This window comes from Ambystoma mexicanum, chromosome 7p (genome assembly GCF_040938575.1).
Source record: "Ambystoma mexicanum isolate Mex_15411 chromosome 7p, UKY_AmexF1_1, whole genome shotgun sequence".
Classification (NCBI taxonomy): Eukaryota; Metazoa; Chordata; class Amphibia; order Caudata; family Ambystomatidae; genus Ambystoma; species Ambystoma mexicanum.
In genome coordinates, this window is record NC_090939.1 from 954,049,931 (window position 1) to 954,071,429 (window position 21,499).

Here is a 21,499-nt window from a genome sequence, read left to right on the forward strand (position 1 = left end):
AAGAGAAGGCTCATTATCGTGGAATAACCTACCCCCAAATGATTGGCTGAAGCAGAGGGTCATTTTAGCACATGCTATTTTCTGCAAAAGAGCACAGTGTTTTATTGTGGGGATAATACCTAAAAGTAAACAGTTAATTCTAATGAAACCTTTTCTCCCACTGATTCCAAATCTCTATTTTAGCTTCAGCGCAGCTGATATTCAGATACCTTTCTGCAACAAGGGAATGTAGCATGGCTCTGCGTCGGCTCCACCCAACGCCTTTGCAGCACACATAACCTTGGGGAAAGTAAGTTAATACACGAGCCACACCCCCTGAACTCAGTTCCATTTTTACACGCCTTCTGTTCGCTTCAGGAATACTGGCGATATGTGAAAATGCCTACTCATGCGAAGGCCTCTGGTGTCAAACCCTACGTGGACTGCTGTCGACAAATGCCCGTTTCAGACACCCCCTCCCAGGATCTGTCTATACTGTTTGTGGGGCACGACCCCCATGTCTGTGTGTCGTGTTAGTTGATGCATCCAAAGGATCTCCGGAAACAAGTAAGCTGTTCACTTTGTCCAAAAGATCTCTTGATCACGTTTGCGGCTGATGAGCCTGAAGCAAAGCACGGAAGACCAGTCACTGGCCTGAAAGGAGACGAAGCACAAGAGGTCCCCTTCTTGGAGCAGCTCCTCTCAGAACCACTCTTCTTCCTCCTCAAAGAAGAGACACCACTTCAGGGACTGCCAGGAAGTAGCTCCTAGGGTATGGTTTCCGACCAATGCTCCACCCTGGAGGAATGGTAATCTTTAAGTTTGAAGATTCTTGATGTATTTGCCAATGCACTGACGGCATCTGGACCCACTGTGCCTGGACACACCAGTAGGGATCCTGCGAAGGACAGCGACTGGATGCCTAAAGGATCGACCCGGCTCCTATGGTCGAGGGCCATTCCTTGCGCCAACATGCTTCGCCCTCTGGCATTGAGCGATCAGCACTGGCTCACTCTACCTCTGCATCATCTACTGTGCAGAAGCTTCTCTGGCGTATGCCCCCCTTCCGATAGGGGCATTTATGTGTAAGATTGTGGAATTCTTGGATGAGGAAGGCGTCCCTATCCCTTTTAGGGTGGAACCATTATTCCCCTCAAAAGATGAGGGGCTTCCAAGAGTTCTATGGTGAGGGGGAAGGACTGTTGGAGCTGGCTTCTGACTTGCAAGAGTCCTGTGGTCTGGGTACATATCGGGAGTTGGACATTTTGCCGGCGTCGACTCTAGGGAAGCCTCGGGCCTCATGCCAAAGGTGGATAGCAAAAATGGTGTAGACACTAGGATTGACAGCCCCTTCCAGGCAAAAGTTCAGTTTGAGCCTACAGACATCACTAATGAAGGTCCTCAGACCTGACAGTTGAGCCGCTGTTACTGAAAGGCTGGGAAAATCGTGCCTCCATCTAGTTTTATTTTTTTCTGAAAAAATGTTTTTATAGATTTTTACAACAAATAAAACATAACCATCACACCTGACAGTTCCGGGTACAAGCTTCTTGGCACATATTTGCATGTATTACGGTCTTCTTCCCTCCCCCCACTTAAATTTGAGCTTCCACCTCAGTTTGTCGGACTTCCCTTCTCTTAGGGTTAATCCCCTTTGCCGTTCTCAGACTGTCATATTCACTGGATTTGGCATGGGAGGATCCCGCCAATGTGGCTACCATTTGTCCCCATGCTATCAGATGTCCCACTTCAATATCCTCCCCTCTGCTGACTGCCTCATACCATACTACTACATTTCAGGAGATTGTTCCACCATATCTCTTATCTGGGTCTATGGGCTACTGTCCAACTCATGGCTATTCTCCTTTTGGCCAGAATGTAGGCCAGGTCCTTGTGTTTGCACACCTTTCAGGTTGTGTGGTCTGGTAAATCCCCCCAACATGCATGCCCACACGGATTCCACTTCTAGCTTGATTCTGTTTTCAGATAGTCGTAGCTTAACTTCCTCCCAGAATTTTCCCACCTCCGGGCGCAGCCAAAACATATGGATCATCCCGGCATACACCTCTCCGCACTTGGGGCATTTTTGTACTTCTGTACTTCAAAAACTGGCGATCTTTCGGGGGGTCATGTATGCCCTATGGGTGACATATAACTGAATCTGCTGCAGCCTTGCATTCCTAGACATCTTTTTATGATTTCTCTGAGCTCTTTCCCACTGCCCGTCTTGCATAGGTTCTCCCACTTCCTCCTCCCAGTCCCGTCTCAATTGGAGCAACTCCCTACCCACTCTAGACATCACCAGTTCGTAAATCCGTGATCTTTCATGCCTTCCCTCTGAGATATCGTACATCGTTTCTATAGCAGTATCGGGTTGTTCTGCTAGTGCTATTTCGGACCACGTTTCCTTCACTCGTTTAACTATTCTAGTATATGTGATATATTGCCCAGTATGTAAGCCAGTTTCGTCCACTATCGTTTGGAAGTCCAGTGCCTTCCCCTCTTGCCATATATCTCCCAAGGTCGCTAGTCCTACCGGATCCTAGTGTTTGCGGATCCCTTTCCTCAGTTCGTCATCCACCCTGCACAGTGCCACAAGTGGTGCCTGCGGGGAACATGGGGTCGGGTTTCCCATAGCTCGACACGGTCTGTGCCATGTCTTCCAGTTCCAGCAATCTTGAGCGCCCTTGCAACTCTGGTTTGGGCATCCATATCAATTCTTTTAGGAAATAAGGGTCGCATTCACCCCTCATCAATCTAGATTCTGCTGTCTTGTCTTCTGACAGCCACCTAGCGACATATTGTAACTGCCCTGCCAGGTGGTATATCTCAAAGTGTGGCAGGTTCATACCCCCTCTGTCATACTTATTCTGTAATTTCCATAGGGCCACTCTGTTTCTGGAGTTGTGCCACAGGAAACCTCTACATAAACTCTGGAGTTTAATAAAAAAATGTTTGGGCAACATGTGTGGGATATTTGCGAAAGAATTTAGTAGCCTAGGTAGCACCACCATCTTGTGCAAGGCCGCCATTCCCCCCATGGCTAGGGGGAGCTTTGCCCAGAACCCCATGCTGTTCTTGATTCCTTCTACTGCCCTCTCCGTGTTGTGTTTGTGCTAGTCTATAATTGTGTGATATGTTAATCCCCAGGTATCTGAATGTTCTGGTTTGCCAGGCTATCTGCAAGATAGGTAAGTTCTCCTGTGGGACTCCTCTTTACCTCCCCAGGGGGAACATGTATGATTTTTTTGGGGTTCACCGCTATGCCCGAAAGAGTCGCGTAGCGCTCCATCACCTCCAGGATGTATTGCAAGTTTTCCTCTGGGTACCGCAGGTATAGCAGCATATCATCCGCATACAATATCATCAAGTGCGGTCCCCCCTTAGTGTAAAGCCCTATTTCTTCGTACTACTGTCTCGGACAGATTGCCAGTGGTTCTAGAGCAAGGATGTACAGCATCGGGTACCATGGACAGCCCTGTCTCCTGCCTCTGCTAAGTTGCCATTTATCTGAAATTATCGCTCTCGTTTTGACCCTAGCTGTTGGGGAGCTATACACCATTTTCACCCACCGCAGGTACCCTGGTCCCATTCCGTATTCTTTTAGGGCCGCCATCATCCAAGGCCACCTTACGGAGTCAAAGGCTTTCACTGCATCTAGCGAGACTACTGCTATTTCGCTTGAGTCACCATCTGCCTGTTCTATGATATGGTGGAGCCTCCTGTGATTATCGGGTATGCTTCTACCTGGGACATATCGGTTTGATCAGGGTGTATGAGTTTATTTATTACCCGCTTCAGTCTATTCGCCAGCACATCTGTGATAATTTTACTGTCCTGGTTTAGCATAGATAATGGTCTGTACGACCCATTTTCCGTTATCTCTCTAATTGCGGATTTTGGTGTCTCGTTCTTGTATAGCCATGCGAGCAGCCTCCCCGGTTTGTCTCCCCCTGCGTGTTGTCTTTCAATGTATTTTTTATAATTCAGGTTGCATAACCTCTCCCAGAGCCCACCACAAGCCTGTTGTAATTGGCTCATATGTTCAGCGTCCTCCTGTGAGGTGCCCCCTCTTTTCATAATTGCTTCTAGTTTCTTTTCTGTCTCCTGTAACTCTCGCACTATACCCCTTTGGAGCCCTTCCGATTTGGATATGGCCGCCTGTGATGCTGGAAATGCATCGGAGGGACAGGGCCTCCGTATCCTTGTCCTTTACTGTTTTTTTGTGTTGTCGTGTTTTCCACGCAGGAGTTTGTGTGGGACTCCTGGCGGTGCAGCTCTCTTGGTTTGGTGAACAGACCCATGGGATACCCTTATGGCACCCATGGGTAGGGGTGCAACCCTGTGCCCCTAGTGAATGTTTTTGGGCACCTGTGGGTGGCCCACAGAGCAGGGTACGGGCTGGTGGCAGCACCGGGCTGAAATGACTGGTGCCCTGAGTGGTGTCCATTTTGGAATGCCCAGGCCCCGTCATTAGAATCGGTAGATTCCTGATGGAGACAAAATGGCCCCCATGGCCTCTTGCCTTCCGTCGCCCGTTACCTTGATCTTCCCAAAGTCCCGGGAAGCCCTGACTCTGTCCCTTCCCTCTGTCCCTTCCCTCTGTCTGGCTGTTGGATGAAGTTCCATATATGGTAGTGTGGGGAAGTGCCGACCAGACTGGCTGGAGCCTTCTCAATGACCGTATATTGTGGGTACGCCTGTGGGTGGGACCTGGGTGAATGGAGTGTGTGACGAATACGCATTCTATGTTGTGGGTGTCTAGTATCTGGTGGTTGACACAATGACTGAGACAGCTCTGCCCGAAACCGGTATGAAGTGTTGAATGGCTCGGTACTTGTTGCAATACACATAACTTGTTGTGAGTGTCTGGAGAGAAGTGAATGGCCTGAATGCACTGTGTGCCTGATTGGTTGCCTGCCTGAATTAATGCCCTTCGTAGTGATTGGATGCTTCAGTGTGACCCAGCGGAATGAATGGGAGATCAACAGTATATCTGGGGACCTCTCACTGCTAGGAATCGTGTTCAGAAGTGTTCAGAGCTGAAGTCCCAACTACAAAGAGTAACTGGAGTGAAACTGACGCTTGACCTTGAAGCCCTGCTGGAAGAGAAGACTTGCTGTTGCTCTCCTTCACAATCTGAAAGCTGCTGTCTCTCCAAGGACTGACCCAGAGAGGACCTGGTTAAGGCGCCCTCTTCCCGAGCTACGAGGGACCATTGTGCACCAGCTAACCTTTGCCAAAGCTCCGTGGTAGACAGACCTTCGACAGGCTGCCGACCCGATACATGGACTGCTGCAGAACTCCAAGGAGAAGCGCCCGGACTGTTGTCCGCCACTGTCGACGACTAGAGCCGCCGTGCTCCCGTTTGCCTAAGAACTTCATTGATCCAAGGACTCTATTGTCCGCATCGTCGCCTCTGTATCCTGCCGGAGAAGGCCTGACCGTCGACGTGCCGAGGAGCATCCGCCGGTGGGTTTCCCGCCACCCAAAAGACCACAGACGCCGACGACTCGACGCCCTTGCTGGGCCACAATTCTTCAAACTCTTTGCGGTCAAGAACTATCGACACCGAGGTGCCCCGCACGCCTCTTCCTTGCAGGACGTTTAGGCTTCCCCGTCAAGCACCGCTAGGAACGACGCGGCCCCTTCAAAGTTGTAGCTCGACCTGTTCTCTGTCGGACGACCTGTGACTCCTGCCTTAAAGGGAGGGCACTCAAGAAGGGCTGTCGATTCCCCGACGAGGAACGCTACAACACCAAGGTACTTTGGGGTTGCAGAACTATTGGAAAGTCTAGTGTGAACAATATATGGACTGGGCTTGTATCTTTCTTTACAGGTTGCCCAGTTGGGGGGGGGGGGCTCCACACAGAACTGTCTAGGTATCGGGGCCAGTATTCTGCCAATTGCTCAACCATCTTGCTTTCCTTCCTCTCTCTACTGCTGGTTTCCTCTTTATTCTGATATGTGTCATTCTAACCGTTTGCACTTTAATGAGATCTAATAACGTTAGTGGTACCACTGTATATATTTACCATTGCTGATTTTCGGAGTACATTTCTTTGTGGGTGCTTGGGGACTACACTGTACTTAAGAACCAGCCCGCATCACGACCTGAGAAGCTAGGCCTTGATTGCTCGACCACGTACCAATAATGGGGAATCTTGGCGGGGGTCCTCTGTGCCTCTCCTCTACCATATAGAGAGCGGAAGTACAAACACCCCCCACCGGCGTCTTTACACCGCCCCCCCCTTACTACCACCTTAAAGGCCTCCCATAGGGTGCCCTCTGACTCCACACTTCCTGTATTATTTTCAAAGTACCCAATTATCTCCTCCCTTAGGTCTTCTCGGAATAGAGTATCCTTCAATGCCTCGGCTCTAAGCCTCCATATTGGGATCCTGGCTCGGGGGGCTGATGTCGCCACGTCAGGACCAGAGGGGAGTGGTTCGATAATATTCTCGCCTTATATTCTGAACCCATCATTTCCCCAACAAGTTCCGGAGTGGCGAACATGTAATCCAGTCTCGTGTACAGGTTGTGTGGGGCGGCATAGTATGAGTAGTGCCTATCAGTCGGTGTTGCTGCCTCCATATGTCTTCCAGCCTAAAGTCTCTCCGCAGGGCTTGTATCGTTTTCGCTGCGGGGGCAGGCTTATCTAGTTTCGTGTCTGATCTGTCCATTTTGGGGTTCAGCGGGCAATTGAAGTCTCCACCCCATATAACCGCGCCTCCTATGTGGGGGCTGATTTTGTTATATAGTGTCTTAAAATAGGCCACTGTATCTTGGTTAGGGGCATATGCATTTATGATGCACAGTTCTCTATTCTCTAGAAGCCCCCGCATCACTACCATCCTCCCATACTGCTCCGCCGTGGCCTGCAACAATTGGAAAGGCACATGCGGCGCCACCCATATGCTTACTCCTCTGGCGTATGCCGAATACGTTGCTCCTATAGTGGTCCCTCTCCACTTTTTCTTTACCACCTCTTGTTTCTCTTTGGTGAGGTGGGTTTGTTGTAATAAGGCTATGTCCACTTTTTGCCTTCTCAGGTACATCATTACCTTATTTCTCTTCAGGTAGCTGTTGAGTCCCTTGACATTCCAGGTTACTATTCTAAGGTCTCCCATTATCATCCTTATCCCGTCCCTTCTCTAGCGGCCCGTAGGTGTAAGGTCATTCCCCTTCAATCCCCACAACAAACTCCCCACACACCCCCTCCCTTTCCTGCCCCAACTGTTGCCCAGCTCCATCCCTGGATCTCAGGCGATCCTGCATTTGGCCCTACCCTGGCTAACCTGGTACTAGGTGCCCAGCAGGGGGTTACCTTACTAGTGGTATCCCACCTAAACTATTTACTGGGGTGTGAGGTCAGGTCCTCTGTCCCTCCCGAACCATCTCTACCTCAAGTTTTGCCTGCCTCCTACTAGCATCACAGGTCTATAATCCAGTCCCAATGTCTCAGATCATACGGCACCTCAGTCTCTCGAGCCGGCGCCTCATTTCTCCATTCGGCCTTCCTTCTGGTCCTCCATCCCCGTCGGGCAGTTCTGTGTCTCCAACCACTCCTTCGCATCCTCCGGGGTCTCAAATATTGCTTGGTTTCCATGGAACACTTTCAGCCTTGCCTTGCCGGGTACATCAACATGTATTTGAGGCCTGCTTCCCGGAGCCTTTTCTTCACTGTCCTGAAGTTCATCCGCCGTCTTTGCACATGGAGTGTATAGTCCGGGTCAGCCATGATGGATGCCGAGGATCTTTGTATCATGTCTCCTTTACGAAAGTATTCCAAGATCTTCTCTCTTTCACAATAGTTCATTATCTTGGCGATAATTGGTCTCGGGGGGGGGGCGGGGACACATAGGGGGGGTCTTCTTGACAAGGCTCTATGCGCCCTTTCCACGGCCAAACCTTGAGTAAGCGCCCCCCTTCTATTTCTTGCAGTAGCATTGTCTCGATGTATTCAGTGGGGTTTGATCCCTCCTGGCCTTCCGGGGGGCCCACGATCCGTATGTTGACTGTTCGTGCGCGTCCTTCGGCTTCCTCGGCTCTGTCTTCCAAGTTGCCCACTTGGTGACGTAGTGCATGAATTTCCGTGGTGTGCTGCGCACATACTGCTGTTTGCTTTCACCTCCTTCTCCAGTGTGCTTGTGGGCTCCGCTATCGACCTGACATCCTGCCTCAACAGGTTAACGTCTACCTGGACCGTGTCGATTTTGGCCTCCAGCGACGTTGAGAGTAGTCATGGCCGCCTCCAGTTTGGTTTCCCATGTTGCTTTCAAGTCTGCAATTGCTTCCAGTATCTGTCGATCTCCACGTGTTGGCAATGCATCCCCCTGTGCACTCCTCTCCTTGGCACCTTCCGTTATGTGTGGGGATTTGGTGAAATCCTCCATTGTGGGCTGTTTCCCCTTGGATTTGGGTAGCTTAGATGCCATCTCTGTGTCCTTTCGCTACAAGTCTAGGTGGATAGGGCTTGTGTTCTTTGTTTTTGCTCCCCCTCTCCTGCCGGGGATTGTATGGGGGCTGTCCTCCAAGTTGGCGCAATGCGTCTCCCAGGTTTGAGGCGCCAAAGTGTCCCTCTTGCCGCTTAGAACCCATTCCCTACTTCAGCTCCTCGTTGTTCTCTTCGCCCACCCCGCTCTATTAGGGTCTCTTCCTCTATGTCCCTTGTTCCCCTGGCGTAGTGGTCTTGCATTGACCGTAAGGGTGTTCAGCCTCAGGTGTTTTGGGGCGCTGTGTTCTGTGGTCTCTGCGCGTTGTGCTGGTGCTAGTGTCCCCTTTATTTCTAGGTGCCTGTTTCACCCCTGCCTTGTCTCCTGTTGTTAGGGCCCCTTAGCTGTGCCTTATCTGTAGGTACTTCTGTGCCCGCTGCTTTCTGTGCAGTGCCTCTTTTGGTATTTTGCACTTGGGCTTCCATTCAGTATGGCCCGCCTCGTTGTGGAGTCAGCATACGCTCCTGCGCTTATGTTATGTGGGGCTGAGCTGTATTATTGCTGTGTCCGCCTCTCCTGGTTATTGTGCTCTGTGCTGCTGCAGCGCCCCGTGGTTTGCCGGAAGTCCCGTTCCTCCGGTGTTAATCAATGCTTTTCCTGCATTGTCTATGGGCTCCTCCTCTGTGTCGTGGCCTGTTCTTAGGCGTGGCCAGACGGGGACTCTCGCTGCAGCGGGTGCAGCTGGTCCTCGCTCTGACCCGCCCTTGTGCTTCCTTCAGCTCTGGTGGGGCGGACTGTGCCCCAGCCCTCTGTGTGTGTTCGCCTCACTTTGTGCTCCTGCTCTGGCGCAGCGGCTATCCCTCCAATGCAGATCAGGTGCCCAGGATCAGGGCAACTGCATATGGGGGCCTCGGTCTGCACATTCGCGGGGCCGGCATCTATAAATTGCCAGCGTGCTCCGTCTCCTGCCGGCAATCATGCACTTTCCAGGGGTAATCTATTACGACTCCTGTGTGAGTCAGTGCTCGCATCGCTTCACGGCTCTCGGTCTCCCGAGCCCTTTGTTCTTGGAAGCAGCCATTTTTTCCCGTTTGTTCTCCGCAATGCGCTCAGTTTTGCCAGTATAACAATGTTGCAGCTGCCAGGCGTATCATTCCGTAGAGTCATTTCCAATACATTCGCCTGTTTTCTGACACGTTTTTATGCCTCTGGCGACGGGCATTTAGCAGAATAGTTGGATCCTCGGGAGCTCCGGAGCAGCTCTGCCTCCTACATGGCTCGCTAGCCACGCCCCCTACCTCCATCTATAGTTGCCTGAGATTTTACTAAGAAACGCCACCCGGCTCCTTCACACCCATCCTTTCTTTCCACCCACTCCTCTCCTCAGAGCTTGGTGGTACAGGTGTTTCAGGCTGCTACTGACAATCTGAAAATATCTATTTTCTTCTCTTCCTCTGGATAGAGAAAGAAAGAGGTTGGATGCATGGGGAAGAACGTTTTTGCCTCAGTCAGTCTTGCCCTTAGATCAATAAATGCTTCCTGTGCCATGACCATTTTTTTCTGGCCTTTGATAGTGTTTGGGGATGCCAAACCCACACCAGACAGAGGGAAGTGAGTGCTTTGAGGAACTCTGTTTAAGATGACAGAGAGGCATCTCATTAGATATTGCAATCAGGAGTGGACACTGCAGACTGGAATGGGTAAGGCCACTTCTGGATGAGAATCACAGGGTTCGCTCAGAACATGTTGACAAAGCTCCTTGATTGAACTTTTGACAGGCATCACCTCTTTGGGGTAAAGACCAATGACTCCTCACAAAGCTTCCAGTCCTCCAAGTCCCTGGGGTCTAGCAGTGCAACAACCCTCGGCTCACTCTAGCAGACTAGAGGATTTTGGCGCTCTGCCGCCAATGTCCACCATGGAAGATGTCAAACACCCTCAGGCAAACAGAAACCACTCTTTCCCTAGAGTTGCAGGAGCAGAAGAGCTCCCAGGGAGTGAATTGCCTCCTCCATGGTGCCTTCTGCTGCCACCTAGAAATAGACAGCTCCACCCGGAGGCAATCTCTGCAAAATCTCCATTTTGCGTTTCCTGGCAGCTGTTGGATGGTCATTTTTAGCAGCTCTCCCCAATGGTACATTTCAGCAGCTCTGTCCCTTCCCCATAGTGAAAGTGTCACACAATAAACGGTTAATGTTGGTTGTTTTTATTCAGCCCTATCTCCAATTGATCTAATACCACTTGGATCCCTCCCCCTGAGCTACCAATGAGCCTCGAACCAGGCCAGTGTACAGGAAATATTTTTATTTGAATTAGATGTTAAGAAAGTCACATCAAAATATCAAGCGCCACTTTATCAGTGGCACAACACAATAAACTTCTCTCCAAATAAAATCACATAGGTGCGTTGAAAAGAACACATCACAATTCTTTGCTTTTCTACAAGTTTTACTTCAGGAAATAATGAAAATGAGCAATAAACAAACAATTATAAGGTTTTCCTGTGTGCTTAAAAGGTTAACAGTAGGGTTTATAGATTGGTACAAATGCATATGGCAATTATGATCTTGCCCACATTTTTGGTTTAAAATAAAAACAGGGTGATTTAGCGATTTTGTTTTCATACTTCCCTCCCCCTACTTTGGTCTGTGTTGGGGAAGTCGGACAGAAAAATTGGAATGATTTGGGATTTCAGATCTCCCTCTGTAAAAGGCATGCCTGTGTTGGGGAAGATGGCAGTTTAGGGATTTTTTTTTTAGTTTAAGGGGCCAAGGCACCCCTCTTCCTAAAGAAGTTTGGGTCAACAGGACAAATGGAATCACCCAAATAAATGAGTCTATAGTTTTCAGTACACACTGGGAATGCGCTTTAATTTATTTAGAATTTTAACAAACACCCTGTGGTGTCCCTCCAAGGGGAATGAATTCAATTAAAATGTTTAGTTTAATACGCTATGGATCTACCGTTTTGCCCCCCCACCAACCCCATCCACTATAGGGAAAGGATTTGAGGGCAGCAGATGTCCCCACCTTTTGGTTACAAAGAGCTCAAGTCAACTTGCATATCACCAAAATCGATTGGACATTATCTAAAAAATGAAACATGCATGTAATCAGTATGACTTATGGCTGCTGAGAAAAAGGCCTAAGTTATAACAGTCCTTTTAAATTAATAATCCATCTTCATGTTGGACAAATGGCAGCCCTCCTGCCTCCAGGCCATTTGTTCTCTCTGGGCCAGTGTTTTTTATTGGTCTCTTTGACGTTAGTTGTTTGAAGCTGATTTCAGCTTGTAAATACCTGGGATGTACCAGCTAGAGCATTTGGCCTGCTCAGAACTGCCCTTTTAGAGACACCAAGTCTAGCGAAAGTCTGTTTTCGACACCGCTTAGCAGCCAAACTTTATTGCAGTTCTAAACAGCTGTGTGGATGTAAAAGCCCGGCTTTCAGTGGGGGAGTTCTTTGTGAAGTTTGCCCAGAGCCCCACCAATTTCTAACCTCTGCCTTTTGACATATGGTGTGTTTTACTGATCAGGATTCACTTTGCTTTTGCCCTGAAAGTGCCAGGCTGTTTCTTGCAATCATTAATAAAATACAGTTTTTATTATCTGCCGTTTGTTTTTCTGCTGAAAAGTGCATCTGAATTGTCAGTTGTCACACCAACCTTTTGATGGGTGACAGTTTCATTGAAGGATGACTTTATTTCTCAGCCAGTAATATGATGTGCTTTTCCAATCTGCACTCAGATAACATTATTGTTTTGCTTTCTCTTGATTTCCCTTGCAGAAAGACACTCGCATAGTCTGCCTAAATAGTCCTACAGGAACTTTTTCATGGCAACCAAGCTGGATTTTCTATTGAATTGCTGGTATTTTGCATTTGAACCATGATCTGTTAATTTTTCTCACACCCACACCCTACACCCACCACACACACACACACTAGACCCCTGACATGTTTATGTTGGCAGGGGAACATTTTTGTCATGTCTTGCTCTAACTTGAAAACACACATGTAAAGCATTTTTTTTGTTTAAAAATCCAGTTTAATCAAATAAAAAGCGATCTGCAAATATATATTTTAAAGCACTCTCTTTTCCCCCTATGCCATGTTGAACTGCATGGGATATCCCCAATTATTGCCATTTATCCTTTGAAACCCCAAGGCCGAAAAGTTTGAGGTCAATTTTACACCGTGGAAATTTGTACTTGTCTTGGTGCCATCAGCGACCAAATACTCCATTTTATCAATGTTATCATAAACTGGTGGACATATAACGTTAAGATCCCCAGCAATCAAAACAGAACCTCTATCTGACACGTACAGCCAATCTGCAATACATTTAGACGGTTCTTTCAGAAATCCATCCAAATTACAAACTCCCATATGCCATTAGGTATTTATTTAAAGGAGTTTTCTATTAACCTGTTGGAATTCTAACATCCGTTCTACTGCTAGGATCCCCTGCAATACATTGAACTCCGTATTTGTTTTGATCCCACTGCATGATTTAATAGCCATCAATAACCCTCTATATAGTCTACTTCAAATGCCTTTTCGTGCAGACGGAAAACAAATGGTGTACCCATCAAAGTAGTGCAATTTGTCATTAATGTTTCCTGGAGCATTTTGACCTTGTGCTTTCTTAAGCTTGGGACCACATCTGGGTTCGTATTAAGTTACACATTTCCATATGCATTTCATGATACCCAACTCAACCGATCAATGTAACTAAAGACAAGGCTCTGTTGTGGAACTTATCAATCTACTTGTACACTGCAATGCTGCTGCGATCCATGTCCGATCTTCATGAAGCGGTTTTGATACATCCACCCCTTGGGACAATTTTATTTCTCTATTTCTACTTCCCCTTTTTTCACTGAGATTATAATGTCCTTCAACCCATTTCCTAATAGTGGCTTCACATTACTGGTTTCTTCACATTCTTCAGTTAACTTGTACTCCATTATGTTATTCCCTAGCTGTTTGAAAAGGAAAACATTCTCGTAAAATTGTGTCATAAACAAAGATCCTGTTTTTACCTTTTAACTGCCATGGGTTCCCCCCAACCCCCCCCAAGTGCCAAGGCCTTTTTTGGTGATTTTGCCATTCAATCCCTTCTAACGTTTTCTGTTTCATTAACCCCTTAAGTGCCAAGGACGAGGTATCTCGTCCTTGGCAACAGGGAGGTAATCCCAAGGACGAGATACCTCGCCCTTGGCACTTAAGGGTATATGCCGGAACCTAGTTCCTCCATACATGTTTAGCACACTCTGTCTAATTTTAATTGTACACTAATGTCATTTGAAATGGCTAATTCATTACAGCAGTTTAACGTACGCATTGCCTTTTTAAATGTAAGGTTGATTCTGCTTTTCAGCGCATGCGCCATTTTTATATCTCACGAATGGAGTAAGGCTGTCTCAGTTTATCTTTTTTCGCCTGCTTGGTACTGGTAAGTTCTGGGGGTAAAAGCTTGTATTGGCAGAGTCACCTGTATCCTTACACCAGATTTGTTCTAATAGGATCTATAAACTCTACCCTATTTATATCCCTTGTCGATACGGCACTAAGATTGGGGACTTCACAAATAATGCCAAGATATTGCATCTATTCAAACAGTCTTCATGAAAGACTTTACACCAAAAACCTATTGGGACGTGGGCGTTCATAGGGCTTGGGATTCTGTGTTCATTTCCTACCAATACTGTGTTGCGCTCGAACTTCCAGTTGCTTCCCAACCCTATCCAATTCAAAATGACCTTTACAATCTGTACCCTTCAAAGATACTCTACACAGTGGCTTTATTACGACCCACTTGTCCACCCTCGCAGAATACCAAAATCTCCAGCACCCCTTACTTTTGGACCTCAAAAGAACTTCAGATTTGGACTACTCTGGCCACCCCCTGTTCTACTCCTGTAGCATGCTGCTTAATAGCACAGTCAGAGGTCAGAACAATATTGTCTCCACGCACCCGCCCAGCCATCTGTGTGGATGTCATGTTCCGACTCAGTTTTCACTGCAATAGTCGCGGATTGCTTCTCCTCGGTATGTTGGATCTGTATTGGTGCACCCAAAATGGAATCCTGTTCTATATTCTCTGTAGGGGACTCACCAAGTATACCTTGTCTGCTTGTTTGGCATGCACAAAGAGTCTGTGGCTCTTTCCAACACTTGCCTCCTTCTTTCGATTGAATTATTATTGTATAGCCAGATTTCTTAAATCTTCTCTAGAGAACCTTCTGTTCATGACTATTTCAGTTTTATGTTTTTTGTTTTCTTTTACTGCCTTGCGGCTACTTTTTTTGGCCTCGCTGCATACTAGAGGTTCACTTGAAGGTGTCATTCTGGGCAAAGCCGCAGGGCCGACCAAGGCAAGGCAGAGTAAATGATGTTAGCATCCGGCATGCTAGGAGAGGGGCAGCTCCCGCCCCCGCCTCCACGCCTGCTCCTCTCCCCCACAAGCACAGAGTCACGCAGTCTCTGTCACACAAAGCCGAGGAAGGGTGAGGTGTGAACAAGCGCCTCACCCTTCCTCCAAACAAGGTGCTAAGCACCTATGGAAAACCAACAGTCATGCAGGGCCCAGGTTCAAAGACCTGCCCCCTACTCAGGGGGCCAGACATGTCGGCTATCCGGCTGGGGGCTGGCGCACAGTCCCACTACTATACACATCAAAGACCCAGGGCTTCCCTGGGTCTTAAAATTAGAGCAGAATGCTCTAAGAAAACACAATCTGTTTGTGGACCCTGAACGGGGACCCAAACTGACAGGAGGTTTGCTGTTCACTCAGCGTCTTCCACACTTTGCTTCTTTAGCAATCTTTAAAAAAGTTAACTGCTTACGCAGCATCTTTTCTCCCCTCCTTTGAACATTGTACTGTTCAGAAACTTTTAACTACAGGTGAATGGTGAGAAACTGCGCTGAAACAGAAGACACCCCGGGGAGTATGCGTGTAGAAGCAAGATCCAAGGCTGGCACGAACGAGCGTGGAGGAAAAACAAAGCGCCCAGACGCAGGCGGCCGTGTCATTTTTAGCTTTAGAGAACTAGAAAAACATGGGTCCCAAGCGACAATCACGGGAACCTCCAGCACCGTCCCAGAAACTGAAATCACCCCACTTGCTAGGAGCCATGGAGGCAGTGGAGCACTACGGCTGGGGCTGGGTCAGAGAAAATATGTACGGATTACCAAAAGAAGGGGTCCCCCATACCAACCAGTCATGAGGACGAGACGACACTGGCAAAGAGAAGGAAGTCTGCAGAAGGCATGGGAAAAGGTAACAAAAAACACAAACTGTCTAAATTGTACAAGAACATGAGTGAGATGCAGCAATTATTGCTAAAAAATTGGGGGCAAACGAACACTTCCCACAGCTGAGTCCAGGCATGCAGACCCCACCTTACCACTAGTACCGGACATCACAGTTACCCCCCCTCCCTACCAGCAACAGCTACAGCAGCACCAGTTCCAGCAACACCAATAACACAGGTGCCAACAACACCATCAGCCGTCACAGTTTTAACTACGCCAACGACGACAGCTTCTGACACAACGGGTGCTTTAAAAGCATGGTCAGTCCCCAATACAAATACCCCAGGACAGTCAGGAGCGAGCAACAACAACCTGCCAGACACAGTAATGATCAGTAGTTCCCAATTAGACCAAAAACATAAATCTTTTCAAACATAAATATTGAACAGATACAAAGGGTGCTTAGCATGGAACATTGACATAACAATCAAAGAAGCCATATGGGCGAAAGAGTTCATCGAAATCTTTTCACTGATAGAAACCCAACGCAAAGGGAAGGATGATTTTAGGGATCCAAAAAAGATAGAGGAGAAAGCCATAGCCAGAAACGCCCCGGTAGAACAGAATTGGGACAACTGGCTACAGGCTTTCGCCATCTTGGCAACTATTTACGATGAGAAATTCCCCCACGATGGCAGAAAATTATGGGCATACGTAGATAAAATCAGAGAAGTAAAAATCGTGCAAAAAGGGAAAACCTGGCTAGCATAAAATATTAGATTCAGGAGAACCATGTCGGAGAGACCAGCCATAGAATGGGATGAGGTCCAGAACGACTTATACATGTTAAACACAGAGGCTCCTTCAGAAGAAGAGACCGCACAGACAACCCCCAAAAATAGCAAAAACTCACAGGGCTCCAGATCCTCTGACAATGAAAACCACAAAAAATGGGAGCAGCCCTTTCGGAAGAACCAGCCAAGAGCAGCTAAATCTAATACCCACAGGCAGAACAAACACCATTCTCAAAAAGCCAACATCCCATGTAAAAACTTTGGGAAAAACCAGTGCACATGGGGAAAAGAATGCTGGTACAAACACATGTGCACAAACTGCAATGGTGACCACGCAGCAAGTAACTGCACTAGACTACCAGCCAAAAATACAAAAAAATAGCGTCAGACCCGCCCTGCCAACTCCATCGCTAACCCCGGGCTGCTCCCCCATCAATCCAGACAATTTTAGAGAGGCCCTCATGAATTATCCAGACAGAGAAACCAGCGAAACAATCCGAAGCCAGCCATGGATAACCCACAAATGGTTGAAAGTAAAATTGAGAGGCAATTACTATTAGGCAGGATCGCGGGACCTTGGGACTTCATGCCTCCGAGTACATATCGCCTCTAGGACTGGTCCCCAAAAAAGTACCTGGGAAAATGAGGCTAATTCATCACCTATCTTATCCCAAAGGCCAATCACTAAACGATGGCATTCCGCGGTTTCATACACACTTTCAAGAAGCGGTAAGACTCGTACAGGAATGCGGCACGAACGCCCTGATGGCCAAACTGGACATCGAATCCGCTTTCAGATTACTTCCAGTTCATCCAGACTCACAGTGATGGCTAGGCTTCACTTTTTTTAAAAACAAATTTTATGTAGACAGGTGCCTCCCCATGGGATGCGCAGTATCTTGTGCCCTATTTGAACAATTCAGTTCCTTTTTCCAATGGGCCTTTCAAAGACAATGGTCCAGTATAGTACACTACCTCGATGATTTCATGGTAATGGGCCAGCAAATTCTGAAGAATACAATACAGCAGAGCCCTGGCGATGATAGAAGAAATGGCCGTGCACTGGGACATCCCCCTGGCAGCCGAAAAAACGACCAAACCAGCCACCAACATAATTTTTCTAGGCATTGAAATAGACTCCGCAAAGGGCCTATGCAAAATTCCAGTAACAAAAATATCAGAACTCCTGGAAAAAATACAAAGCTTGACAACAAAAGACAAAGGCACAGTAGAAATCCAGTCACTACCTGGAAGCCTCAACTTCGCAGCCTGAGTGATCCCTCAAGGGAGGGTATTCTCCAGAAGTCTGGAACTCAAAATCAAACCTTGCACCAAACCCCACCTACACATCCGACTAGGCGCAGAGGTGAAACAAGATCTGGAAATTTGGGGGAATTTCCTTAAAGATTTTAACGGGACAACACTTTGGAGTATGCCATTGAACACATCGACAAAAAGGGTCCTTTTCACCGATGCAGCCGGGAGCAGGGGGTTTGGAGCCATACTAGACTCAGAATGGGTGGCAGGACACTGGCCCATAACATGGCAAGCGGCAGGGTGGACAAAAAAAATATCACCCTCCTAGAAATATTTCACATCTGGCTTACTTTACACATCTGGGGCAGGCAGCTAACGAGCACGGAACTCTTGGTCTGGTGCGACAACATGGCCGTGGTAGGCTCCATAACAGAAGATCCACTAAATTCCCTTTAGTGCTGGAAGTCCTATGAGCCATTACAGCGTTCACACTACAAGAAAACATTGTGGTCAAAGCAAATCACATTGCAGGAGCAGACAATGATATTGCCGATGCTTTATCTCACTTTCAGTGGCCAAGATTCTGGGAGCTAGCACTGCATGCCCACGAACAGATGACGCCATTACCAGCAGAATGCTGGGCAATAATGGGAACCAAAAAATAACGGCATCAACGCCAGCGCCAGAGAGCAATGGCCGGGGTGCTCAAAAAGAACCAGGCACCTCAAAAACAGGTGCCAACAAAATACCGACATCAACGCCAGTGAGCCCAGGCCGGGATGTCCAACATGATACAGGCACCTTTAAAACAGGTGCCAACGACTCGCTGCCCATAGAAAATACGAACCCTGGCCCATGGTTCTTAATAGAGATGGCAGAGAAAGCGCTGGCAATCACCACTGCAACTCAGTACAGTAAGTGTTTGCAAACGGTATTTAGAGCCACAGGGTTAAACCATGTCGAATTAATAACGATTAAAGACATAGAAATATTCTTAAAATGGGCGCATGAGTGGGGCTTTAAGAGGGACTGGGCAAAAAGACACCTAGTAGCAATCTCATATTTCTTGAAATTACGGGGTGACTCAGATCCTACCCAGAACGCCCTTATTTCCTACGCTATGAAAGGATGGGCCAGAGTGGAAGGGCCCCAGGTAGACACCCGCCGCCCCCTTGATTTCCTCAAACTGGTAAAAATAGCAGACCAGTTGGAAGCCATATGCTGGCACCCATATGAGATCGTACTATTCAAAACAGCATTTTTTTCTGGCCAACTTCGGGGCTTTCCGGGTGGGAGAGCTCATAGTCTTCAGCACCAAGACTGCAAATGGTTTAGGCGTTATGGAGGTCAGGGTCAGACAAGACCGCGTCAACATAGAAATCCAACAGTCAAAAACTGGGGCCAAAAGAACCATTAACATTTGTATCGACAATGCAACAAACTGCCCAGTATGTATCACCAACCTCTATCGCGCACAAAGGCCCAAGGTTTGGGGGAGGCTTTTAATTCGAGATACCTCAGCACTAAGCCGCTACCAATTTAAAGGGGTGCTGATGAAAGCAATCGGCAGCGCAGGGTGGGACCCAAAGGACTTTGGTACCCACTCCTTCAGAATAGGTGCCGCCACCTCAGCGTGGCAAGAGGGCTTGGCACCATCACAGCTAAAAAACATAGGGGTATGGAAGTCAGATTGCTACAAAAGATACATCAGACCACAGCTAATCACCGTTTTTTCTCTTCCTCTCCCCCCTACCCCCCCAATCTCCCTGCAGAACCAACAGGAGACTGGAAAACCTCGCTCAACTCAGCATGGATTGTCGGCTACTGATTCGTCTTCAGGACAGGCCGATGGGCGGAAGAAACCAAAGAAGGTCCGCCTTTTAGAAATACCATCGCCTCATGGTGGGGTTACAGGGGCCTACGGTGGACCTACATCCACGAAACATTAGCAGAGCTGGTCGCATACAGAGACCCGCCTGAATTCCTCGTAATACACTTAGGGGGCAATGACCTGGTTAACTCAAGAAGGAGAAATCTATTCGAGGAAATCTGCTCCTCCTTGGCGGGCATTTTCCACAACTGGAGGGAAACGGAAATATATTTTTCGGCAATCCTTCCCAGAAAGAAATGGCAGGGGGCCAGTGTGCAGTCCTAATGTCGACTGCAAAAAGTCGACTTACAAAAATGTCAAACAAATGGGCACATTTTTTTTTTCGAATGTCATTTTTTATTTACCTTTTTTTTTTGTGGCTTTTGTGCGTTAAAAAAGGGTTTTTTTAAAAAATTTTGAACCAAAAATAGACATTCGAAAAAAAAAATTCGACCATTTGTTTTCAACATTTTGACTTTCGACTTTTTCACATTCGACATTATCACTATAAATCCAGGGGTCCACTGTTACAAATCTGTAGACATTGCTAGACGAAAACTTAACAGGGGACTAGAGAAATTCTGTGCAGCAAGAGGGCTGGGTTTCATAAAACACCCGGCCGTGACCCAGATCTTTTTTCACAAAGACGGCACCCACTTATCAATCCAAGGCATGGAACATTTCTTTCGGGAAATCTCGGCAACTCTCACATCTAGAGGCTGTTATTAGGAGATACTTTCGGGGGAACACGGCCAGCCGGTAACCTGCCCGTGTGTGGCGGCACTGGCCAGAGGGGGTAACCTCAGGACCCGGTGCCCAAAAGTATGATGATATTATGATGTGATTATTTGTTTATCTGCATAACCATATCTGTACAATAAAATCCTACGGCCTTTTATTGCCAACACTTGACAAAATGTTGTGAGACAAATCATTTCGGGTGAGGGTCGGGGTAGGCCTACAATGATGCATGCATATGGGTTCATCAGTTATTCTGGTTCACCGATTAAATATCTGAAGACCCTGACAGAATTAGTATAGGATTATCACCCTCTGTAGTGTCTTCAGGCTGCACACTATATTGTGTGGCACGTGTGATCAGCTAAGGTTTTAAGGTACCTTGGTACTTGCTGTAATTCTGCTACTTGTTTCAAATCTGGAGGTGAGGACGCCCTCCTGGACTGCAGCCATTTCTTTAATTCAATAGCCTTGGCTGCGTTATCCAGTTTACATTGTATTGATTCCAACAATACCGAATGCTCTTTGACTTCTGATGTTATATTTTCATATAATGAGACAAAGATGAAAGAACATAGTTTAATGCCACAAAGACCGCCTGGGTGTTTTAAATATTTTCATTGTCAACATGCCGTAGCGTAGCAGAGATGTAAACCCCGTGGGCAGTGCGGGACCATGCGTAGAAATGCATGAAGTGACCAAGGTGTCATTATTTTCTGTGCCAGCATCTGTAAATGTGGGGGTGGGTGTTCAAACACAAATCATATAAGCCACCGCTCAATTTCATGCTCCTCGGAGACTCAAGAGTCACAAAAGATGTAATTTTTGCAGATGTTCTTTTTAATTAACAGTTTAGCGATCAGGCCTATCGACGTCCCCCTCCCCTTCCACAGGTAGCGGCAGTGCACGAGTCATTTCAAGAGTCTGAGTATGACTCATAGTATTGGTTCAGTTTGACTTCTCTGAGCATGCATCGAAAGTATATGATGCAACCAGACTCGCCCTGCCTCGTAAATACTGGCATCTTCAGACAGCCAGTGTAACCGTGGCTACTGCTACACTGCTGCCAGATGACTCTGAATACAGGAGGGCTGGAGGTCCCAGTCTCTTTTTGTCATAATGCAGCATGTGGCCTTTTAGACGAGACTTCATGATGCGTGATGACTCTTT

At 47.5% G+C, this 21,499-nt stretch overlaps 1 protein-coding gene across 2 annotated transcripts in view; it reads left to right on the top strand.

Moving 5' to 3' along the window:
* The window catches only part of POLA1 (DNA polymerase alpha 1, catalytic subunit), a 2,474,741-nt gene that overhangs the window by 881,442 nt on the left and 1,571,800 nt on the right, over positions 1-21,499 (top strand). The gene's annotated exons all lie outside the window — the stretch shown is intronic.